The 10,431-nt window shown below is 45.5% G+C and overlaps 1 protein-coding gene and 1 pseudogene across 2 annotated transcripts in view; one reads left to right on the plus strand and one right to left on the minus strand.

The window, feature by feature from the left end:
• Thsd4 (thrombospondin type 1 domain containing 4) overlaps positions 1-10,431 on the minus strand; it is a 585,726-nt gene that overhangs the window by 470,958 nt on the left and 104,337 nt on the right. The gene's annotated exons all lie outside the window — the stretch shown is intronic.
• LOC116074138 lies at positions 9,890-10,011 on the plus strand (annotated as a pseudogene).

Consider the following 10,431-nt stretch of genomic DNA (forward strand, 5'->3'; position numbering starts at 1 on the left):
AATCCACCTGTCTCTGCCTCCCAAGTGCTGGGATTAAAGGCGTGCGCCACCACTGCCCGGCGACATTTTCTATAATACATCCCTACCACTCTGTAACCCATAACTATCTCTTCCATCCCCTGGTGACTGCATGCAGCCCTCTTAGCTTGTGACCACATCCCTTCAGCTGGCAGGAGCATCGCCTTCAACTTCTATTCTGCCTCCACATGACCTTGTCCTCTGTCTGCTTATGATATCCTACCTGTCCATTATAAGGACACGCAAGACTGCCTTTAAGTCCCCTCCCCCCACTGTCCTTCCCTTCCCTTCATCCCCCTCTTGCTGTTCCCTTATCCCACTTAAATGCGACATCTGCGTTATAATAGACTCCACTCTGTTATGGTCAGAGGCTACTGACATATACATTTGAAAATGTCATAATGAAACCCACTGCTTTTCACGCTGACTTAAAATTAATTTTAAAACTGAAAATAAGAAGACTACCTGGCCAGACCAGGATCATCGCCCTATCCCAGGATACTTAGCGTAATCACATCTGCGAAGACCCTTTTCCAGATACGTAAGCATTTAGAGACTCCAGAGGCTGGGGCTGATATCATTGGCAGTGTGAGAAAAGGGTTATCCAGGCCCCCATGGACGGCAGAGTAAACTGTCCCTCTATGGCAATTGTTCTGCTTCTTGTTGTTAGTGGAAACAAGGGTGCAGAGGAGAGCCTATCAGGGTTGGAAGAAAGCAAGGACCTGAGAAGCCTGGGGATGCCAAGAGGGCTGTGGTTCATTCCAAGAATCAAAAGAAGGCTGAGCAATGCAGGAACTCCAACAGCCGTCCTCATGCTTCTCTTAGAGTGATGGCACCTGAAGTCACAACTGTGGGGTCTGCAGCGGGAAGAGCAGTTTCCCAGAGGCCAGGACTCCTGCATTCAAGTCCCACCCTGCTCCCCACAATAGCAAGACAGTATGGACATCTTTAACTCAGCTCAGTGTCTCCGGGATGGCTGAGACTAAAGTAACACAGAGAACAGAGCTTCATCAGTGTGACAGATTGAACAGCGTGTACTGGCTCGCACAGGTAGTAGCTCGCACCAGGGAAGGAAACACTAGCCACTCACATAGGAAGTTCACCTCCATCCTTAATGAAGGCCGTTGAGGCCACCATTAGGAGTGCCCTGAAGCTCCAGGGTTCCATACTCCAAGCCAGGAGCCCCACCCTCTGGGTCATACATATTGCAGGCAGGCTTTTTCCACAGCCTGCTGCATCTCTCTTCTTGAATGGCTTGGAGTGGGTTCAACACAGCATTCTTCACAGTGAATGTGATCTTTGCTCTGATAACTAATGGAATACTTCTGACACTTAATGAAATGCCAAGAGGAGTGAACAAGGCGCTCTTTGGAGGTTTGGCTGAGATCAGAGTAACTCAAGCTTCAAAATCTGGCTCCAATCTTCCCTAACCTACAGGCAGAAATGTACATACAGAGGAGCCCAGCCCTGTGGAGACTGTGGGTGAGGCCTAAGGTTTCCCATCCAGAATGAAAGCACATTAAACCATTTATCTGCTTAGCATCCACAGGTAACTTCTTGTCAAACAACTCAAGGATCACGTGGTATTCCTGAGTCAGATGGGAAAGAAGCAAATCTTTACTTGAACTAGAAAGGGAAACAATAACAACAAAACCAAAACATGAAGCTGGCATTGCAAACATATGTACCTGCTTTCTCCTTACCCACCTAGCACAGTTAAAGGGTTTTTTTCCCCCAAAAAGAAACACAAACAAGGCATTAGATTTCTCTTTTCCTTATGTGGTTTCTGGAAATACTCCCCCAGCCTCACCCCACCTCCCTGTACCATGTAACAAAACTCCCTAGGTATCTATGGAGGGCCAGGAAACCAGAGTCCTGCTCTGTGAAGTTGAGCTAACAGAACATCTTCCTCTCTAACATGAAGGGATCCCTGAGCTGCAGAAGCCCCCAGGACAGAAATAACATGCTAGCTCAGAGCTAATAATGAGAAAACGTGAATGGCTTACAACGGAGGAGGTGGAAAGGAGGGCCTGAAAAACTAATAATTGCTCCTTGCAGCCAGGAATGGGTCAGGGGTTGGGGGGGGGGGGATGAATGAAGAAAACCTGTGATGGAGGCATGGCCCTGTCTGTCCTTTCTGAAGGCAAATACACAACACATATGCACAAGCATGAACATGGGAGTGCACACACACACATATACATGCACACACATGCACACACAAAGAGAAGGGGGAGGGTTCAATAATTAAGAGCACTTGTTGCTATGGGACCCAAGTTCAGTTTCTAGCATCATGTTTAGTGGGTGTAACTCCAACTCCAGGAACCCTATTCTCTTCTGGCCTTAGCAAGCCCTCAAACACATGTGGCACACACAGAGAGACATACTCTCATACACATCAATAATTCATCTTTTAAAAATGCACATACATGAATACACAAGCACATGCATGCAGATATAGACTTACATATATAAAGCATACTTGAACACATACACACAAGAAGTTCCAGAACAACTCGCAAGGACTATCTGCTGAATGATATTAAAATGTCTACATCATGATGCTTTGAGAGGTCTTATACTTTGTGAGGAACTTTTACAGCTGTTACCTCATTTGACGCCCCCATAACGTGCCCGTGTGGTGGATGGAGGACATGTAATTAACCATGTTTTATAGATTACATTAGCAATTCCCCTAGGTCTTGCCATTAGCCAATGATGAATCTGAGACAGGAAGTGGGGCCTAATGACTCCCAGCTCCAGGAACTTCAACTAGGTAAGAAACGGGCGTCCTTCTAACGCAAAAAGGCTCAAGCCCCCAGGGAGTCCAATGGAAGCGAGCAACACTTAAAGAAAGTCCAGAAGATGAGATAGAAGTCTAAACATATGGCTTTAAGTAACTGTAACATCAGTGCATTGAGAAGAGAAAAAGAAACCGCCAATGTTCCAGAAGGATGCTGCATGCAGGCGAGCTGAATCGACACCTTCTCTTCCTATTATACCGGATGGGGGAAGCAATGTAATGTCATTTAAAACTAACTGGCGCTATAGGCCCGTAACTCAGCTGGTAGTGCAGTACTAGCCTAGCACACACAGACTCAGATTTTGATCCCCAGCCTGTGGGAAATGAGGACAGGAGGATCAGAGAGTACGAACATCCTCAGACACACAGTGGGCTAGAGGTCAGCCTGGGATACATGAGATCCCGTCATAAACAAATACAACAGCTTACCACAGTAACACACAAGAACCCGTAATGACAAAACCACTGTACTTTATTTACCAATGTGGAAATTAAGGCCCAGGGACAGGGGACCTACCCAGAATCAAAGCACTTGTGAGAACTAGGATGTGAGCTATGACTTTGGGATACAGAAAGAACTCTGTCTGCCACACCAGCTGCCTTGGGCATGTATTGTCTTAACTTCATTATTATAACCATCCCTAATTAATACCACAAGTTGAACTAAAAACTCTTAAGGGGAGGGTGCAGAATGTGTGGTTTCCCTCTTTGTTTTTCTGAGAAACATCACCCAATTCCACAAAGAACCCCCGGGGTGCTGTGGAAGTTTAGAAAATAGTCTAGCTTGCACAGGAATTGTTCTACTATTTGGATATCCTAGTCATCTTTTGAGGTGTTAGAGTACTACAGTAGGCTGGCTGATGTCCGTCTCAAAGGGGTCCATCAGCCTATCAATGTTACCAAGGGACTTTGCAATTAGCTGGCTTGGCCATTAAGAGCATTTCCTGTCTTTCCTGAGGACCCAGATTCAAATCCCAGCCTGTAAACATGTCAGGTGGCTCACAACCACCTTCACCTCCAGCTCTGGAGGAATCTGATAGCCTCTTCTGGCTTCTTCAGGCACCTGCACACATGTAGACATTCCCGCACAGAGACACAACAAAGGCATACATAATTTAAAAAAAAAATAAAAGAAATCTTTAAAAGACAGTGGGAACAACAGAGATGGAGCCAAGGACCTTGTGACAAAATTGTCTAGATCGTCAAGACAGCTCAGTGAAAAGACACCGGTGCTTCTAAAAAGAGTCACGAGAACAGTCAACGAGAACCAGGAAATAACAGGATAGACTGTGAGGCTCTAATGCTGTGGAGACAGACAGGGAAGTCACCTCTCCCCAGGACATGTGGATCTTCAGCACTGTTAAAATCTACTTAGAACTGTTATTATGGTTAGCTCTAGTAAGCACTCACTGTGACCACTCCCTCTCATGGTCATTTTCCTCTGTAAACAGGCAAAGGTGGGGGGTGGTGCAACTTGACTCCCTGAGTGGAAGCTGGTGGACTTTCCCATGCTGCTTTGGCTACCTGGGACAAGAGGATCATTAGTCAAACAGCCAGTTAAATTACCCGTATGCTAGCACCAGTCTTCTTGACCACTCCATGGACACGACCAAAGAACCGCACAGGGTGGTTGCTGACTACACCGGCTCCCTGCCTCAGCCGCTTCTTCCACTTGGAACACTTTATACTGGATGGTTTGCTATTACAAGCCTTGCTGAACTCTAGTGACCCAACAATGATTTCTTCTTAAGGTGGGGGGTGGGTCATTTCCTGGGCTGCCTAACAAGGGGCCTGGTGTGGCTGGGGCTAAAGAGGAAAGATGGTGATTGGCCCACACCCAAATGGTATTTATGTGAGATTCCCATGGCTGCTTGTCTCCCCCACTGTTCTCATTTTTCTATCACAGGGTAAACGACAGGGACTTGTGTTGGAGGTGGTTTATCTTCCAGGTGTTTTCAAGGTCAAAACTGTTTTGTTCATTTCTTTTTAAAAATTATTGGAAATGTATGTTTTCATACAATATATTCTGATTAAAGTTTGCCCTCCCCTCAACTCCTCTCAGGTCCTCCCCACCTGTCCACCAATCCAAATCCACATACTTTCTTTCTCTCTCTCATGAGAAAACAAACAGGCATCTAAAAATAATTAAAAAAAAATAAAATAAGGTAAAATAATCAGGCGAGAATAGGACAAAACAAACGGGAGAAATTGAGGCAAAGAAAAAGTACAGGAAACGCATATAGATATAGAGACATATACATTGCACATACAGACATACCATAAAAATGCAAATCCAGAAACCATAATATATATAAGCAAGACACCTGTAAAGTTTTCTTAAAAATAAAAAATAAAAAGCCCAGACAAAGCATTATGAGATTAAAAAAATATATATGCCCCAAAATGCCATTGAGTTCATTTTGTGATATCCATCAACTGTTGGACATAGAGTCTGTCCGTAGTGTGCTTCCGTGTGGTTTGTACACCCAGTGAGCCTCCACTGGAGAACAGTAGCTTTCCTTTGCAAGTAGGTATCAACTGCAGATAGCTTCTGTCTGGGAAATTGACGAGTGAGGACTTATGTCTGCTTCCCCTCTGAGTGCTGAGACCCATCTGGCTTAGACCTGTACAGGCTCTGTGAGCTCATACGTATATCAGTACAAAGTCTATTTAAAAAAAAAATTAACTCTCTAAGTTAAAATATAAATACATCATTTCCTCCTTTCAATGTCTTCCATGAGCCCCCAACCTCACCCATCTTCAAATCGATGGCTTTTCTTTGTGTATATACACACATACACACACACAGGTATACACATGCATAAATAGATAAATACAATTTACTGAGTTCATTTAGTGTTGCTATATGATTTTGAGACTGATCAATTAGTATTTGATAACCAATTAGGGGGCTCACCCCTGGGGAAAACTAATTCTCCTGCACTTGCCTAGGGTTAGAGCCCCATAAGGTTTCCCCTTCTGTGTGAGGATGCCAATTAGTGTAGGCCTTGTTCAGATCTTGTTTAAGCAGCTCCATGGCTGTGGAGTCATGGGTGAAGCCACCCTGTCATTTCTAGGACACAGTCTCGCAGTAGATTCTTGGTCCTCTGGTTCTAACAACTTTCTTCCCAGGAGCACATATCTTGTCTTCTGTTGTTCTCTCCTCTCTATCCACATGCTTGGAGCGAGGGGCAGCTCATCTGCAGTAAAGCATCTGAAGTTGGTGGGCTGGTAACCACACACCCAGCTTCTCACTGAGCTCAAAAAGAGCATGATGATTTTTTTAATATAATGTATATTACATACCTGATACTGCCTCCTCCAGCTACTGCCATAGCTCACTGCTGCCTAACTCCATAGGAAACACAGCCTCTCAAAGAACAGCACTGGATGAGCTTCTCTGGTTGGAGCAGAAGGTCCCCAGCCAGCTGACCGATAATGAAAGGGAAGAGGTCTATGAATATTGGGTTGAACGGAAGGCTACAGAAGCCTCTGGAAGGTGGAAGGAGAAGGAAAAATTCTCCCTGCAGCTGTAGGAGGAACATGGTCTTGCTAGCACCTCAATCTTGAACTTCTGGCTTAAACAGCTCTTTTTCATTATATGTATTCGCCATTTTCATTATTTTAAGCAATTAAGTTTGTGGTGAGTGGCATACCATCATTAGAAATAAATATATGTATTACAGGACTAAGGGACCAAGCCTGAGCTTCTCAGCTAGGAACTATAGCTTTCCTGAGATAGCTGGGTATGAGAGGGCGGAGGAAGAGCTAACCACTGTGAATCCCTCCGGTGCTAAGGAGGAATTTAAGTGAAAGGCAAACATGGATCCACTGCCTGTTTTAAAGTGGGAAACAGTTGGCCTTCTGGATTTAAGGGGCTTGTCTTTCTCAGAAGATTTCTAGTTCAGTCCCCACGGGATGGAAAGATCCTCCCTCTGAAAAGGAAGCTGAGGACTTCCCCAGGTTAGCCAAGATTTCATTTACAGCCGGGGCTCTAGTTCCTACACGCCTTTTGCTACCTTAGAGTATGACATGCTCACTCATGCCCCAGGGCCTCCACTTTTCTGGTTTATTCTTTGGGAAGTACCCTCTTCACCCAGGGTGTGCTAAATCTCTCCTTCAAAGTGCAGTCTCTTAGAAGCCTTTCCTGGCTCCTCGGTTCTCTATCTTCCTGTCTCTCACCCCACATTCTGAGCAGTCCTCTTGCTCCTCCCTGGGCCCTCTGTCATCTAAGTGTCCTTTTGCTTTTTCTTCTCTCCACCACCATGAGCCTCTCTCAAGGACCAGAAGGGTTAAGTGTCCCTCTCATGTCACCAAGCCATTGCCGTCCCTCACATATGTCAAGTCTTCTTTGGTTCGTCCCCATTTCTTCTCACCTAATAAGAATGCAAACTCTTCCTTCCGTAGTCCTCTCTCCCATGGTCACTTTTGATTGTCCAAGAACTGGACTCACTCTGTGTTCCCACAGCCCTCTGCTCATACACATCACCAACCATGGGGTATGTTCTCTTAAGACATGGAGGCCTTCAGAGTCATGTGTCTTTCACTGTCTATTGCTGCTGGGTCTAGTATGGCATCTGGTGCCCAGCAAATAGACAAAGAAAAAGAATTCAACAAAAGGTACGGAAAATACATGAAACAGCAATGGCCCCGAGAGGCAGAGAAAGGGCTGAAAGCAAGAAACTCCACATGTCATGATGGTTAGTCTTAACTGTTAGCTACAATCACGTCTTAGGAAGAGTGTCTCAGTGAGGGTTGCTTATATCAGGTTGGCATGTGTGTGTGTCTGTAGGAGACTGTCTTGATGTGGGTGTAACTATCTCTTATGTCCCAGAGTGTGTAAGAGAAAGATAGCTAGCTGAACAGTTAACATGGCATGCCTGTCTTCTTTCTCTACTCGTAGACATGATATGACCATCTGCCTCAAGTTCCTGCCTTGATTCCCTGGAATAATGGAGTATTACCTGGAATCACAAGCCAAATACTCCCCTGGTGCCCTTAGTTGCTTTTGATAGGGTATTTTAACACAGCAACAGAAGTGAAACTAAAACATGTGAAGGCTGGGCATAGCTACCTTCTCATGCTGGCTAACCAACTTTCTCATGCTGGTTAGCCAGGGTTTTCTCTGGGCTCCCCTTGGAAGCTTTGGGGTGCCTGGTAAAGGCATTGTCTGTGTTCTTAGAGCAAAGCCTCAGGGTAGATATTAGAAAATAATTGCACTTTTCACCTTAGACACAGTACTGTTGCTTCATTTGTCTAGTTAATGAGTGCTACCTTTAATGTTGAACAAGAGCTTTCTCGAAGGGCAAATGTGGAACGGGAATCACGTGCAGACTTGGGTTCCAACCTGACCCCTCTCCACCATGATCTTGAAGTAGACATTGACTCTGACATTTGAGTTCATCATCTATCTATAAGTGACAACAGCACAGGCCTACCACACAGGTGTGATGGAGACAGGTTACAGTGTGGTGTGTAAAACCACTGCCAATGTAGCTAGGCCATGGGGGGCATGCGGCCACCCTTAAGAAGCATTTACAGTCAGAGCATAATGTCAGAAGATAGCTGCTGCTCCTGCTTTAGGCTCCTCCCTTAAACGGATGCTGACCATCCGGGTGCCTGCTGGCTTCTCACCTGGGAAGTGAGCTAACATCTAAGCAGGCATTGCTGCCAGACACATCTGGCTCCCCACACCCTTCCCTGCTTCCTATCTGGGGATCAGAGAGCCTGGCTGCTGGATCTTACTAGGAACCACTCCCATCTGCAAAACATACATAGCCCCTAATATCTCTCTCCAGAGACGCCCGCCATGCTGTTGCTTCTGTCTGTCCCTGACATTAGTAACTTTCCTAACAAACTCATTGTTCCCCAGTAAATCTGTCTCAGTGTCATTTTCAATCCTGCCTGCACCCTAAATCTCATAGGGTTAGGTACCCACAACTATACTAACCATTGGTACAAGATTTTCAACTCAAACAGCACCAAATGACAAGCCAGATTTTTATCTTCTCCCAGGAAAATCTGGGCAATGTGAGCAGGACATGGACCAGCGAATGTACAAGTTAGGCAGAGACTCCAATCCTGTCCATTCAAGCCAGCTGTAGTCTCAGTTCTCCTCTACTGCAACACAGAACTTTATTTTAAACTGCCCATAACTATACGGCATGACTACTATACTCATGAACTCACAGCAGTAGAGGCTACATGCACAAGACTGACCCTGTCAACATGTCATTGTGGATGGGAAAGGACTCATAAGGCCCCACCTCCTCCAAGAGCTAGACAGTTAATAGTCACTGGGGATGGGGGTGGGGAGGTGGGGTGGGGATCACATTCCTCTGTGGTGTAGCCACAGGTAAGTTGCCCTTGCTCAAGTAAATAACCACCTATTCATGTTCATTCTTGCAATCCTAATTAAATGCAGTGGGACACACACATACACAAAAGAAACTATGAAATAATAAATTAAAAATAAAGTACCAGTAATTGATATCTGCCCACAAATCATCCCTGTAATTCAGGTCTGTCTGCAGAGCCTGGAGCAGAGCATCCTGACCTGGGCAGGCATCTCTAAAAAGAAATGAGCTCCACTTCTCAGGGGAGTTCTGGGAAACCCATTCTCTTAAGCTTCTTTATGCCCCAAACATCCAAGGAACACACACACACACACACACACACACAAGAAACAGAGAAGGAGAGGGGGAAATAGAGAGGGATTGACTGATTTTTACAGATGGTATTACATTGTCTGAGCACATATCTACACATCTCCAGGAGGTAAAAGCTGAGACCTGGCAGGCAGTGCCTGCTGGAAAGAAGAAAAGCTACTGAGCACCCCCCCCATTCTTCAGATTGCAACTGGTTAACAGGTGTAATGATGCCAACAGACCAATCGAGGCAAGTGTAAAGGATGCAGCTCACTGGTAGGCAAGGCCAGAGAACAGACCCATGGGAAACTAGTGTGCTTGAAAGTTACCCGAAGTCCTAAGGGAAGTGACTGCTGCTCAGTACACTGTCTTCGTGGAAACAGAAATCCACTGACTAATAAATATCGAAAACATACATCTGCCTGCCCAGAGAGGCGTTGTAGGTGTGGCTGCTGTGTCACTTGTACATCAGTAGGTGGCAGAGAGGAGAGAGGCCATCTACAGTTCTGACCTGTGAACATTAGCATTAGTACGCCAACCTTCCCTGAAAAAGCAAGAGCCTGAACCAACCACCAACCAGCACCATGTAGGCCCAGACGGGCTCCCAGAGTAGGGTGTAAGCTGGAAACTAAAGAGTGCCACCTAGCAAAAGCCAGAAGCCTCATAACCCGACGAATAAGCCATTGCAGTGAACATTTACAGTGTGGATCAAAGGGCACACCATAGGATGCACTGTGACACACTACAGCTTCCACAATGGGATATTTTTTTCTGTTGTTGGGAAGGCTGCAAGGGTTGAGGGCAGGTACAAGGGGAAGAGCTGATCAAGTGACGTGAAACTCACCAAGAACTAATAAAGTTGTTTTATTTTTATGTGCATCTCTAAGGCTGTGTTCTTGACTCTGAGGATGAGGGATTGGCTCTGGATGTCACCTGCACTAAAGATTTTTTTTTTTTTTTTTT

The sequence above is a fragment of the Mastomys coucha genome, unplaced genomic scaffold (assembly GCF_008632895.1).
Source record: "Mastomys coucha isolate ucsf_1 unplaced genomic scaffold, UCSF_Mcou_1 pScaffold23, whole genome shotgun sequence".
Lineage (NCBI taxonomy): Eukaryota > Metazoa > Chordata > Mammalia > Rodentia > Muridae > Mastomys > Mastomys coucha.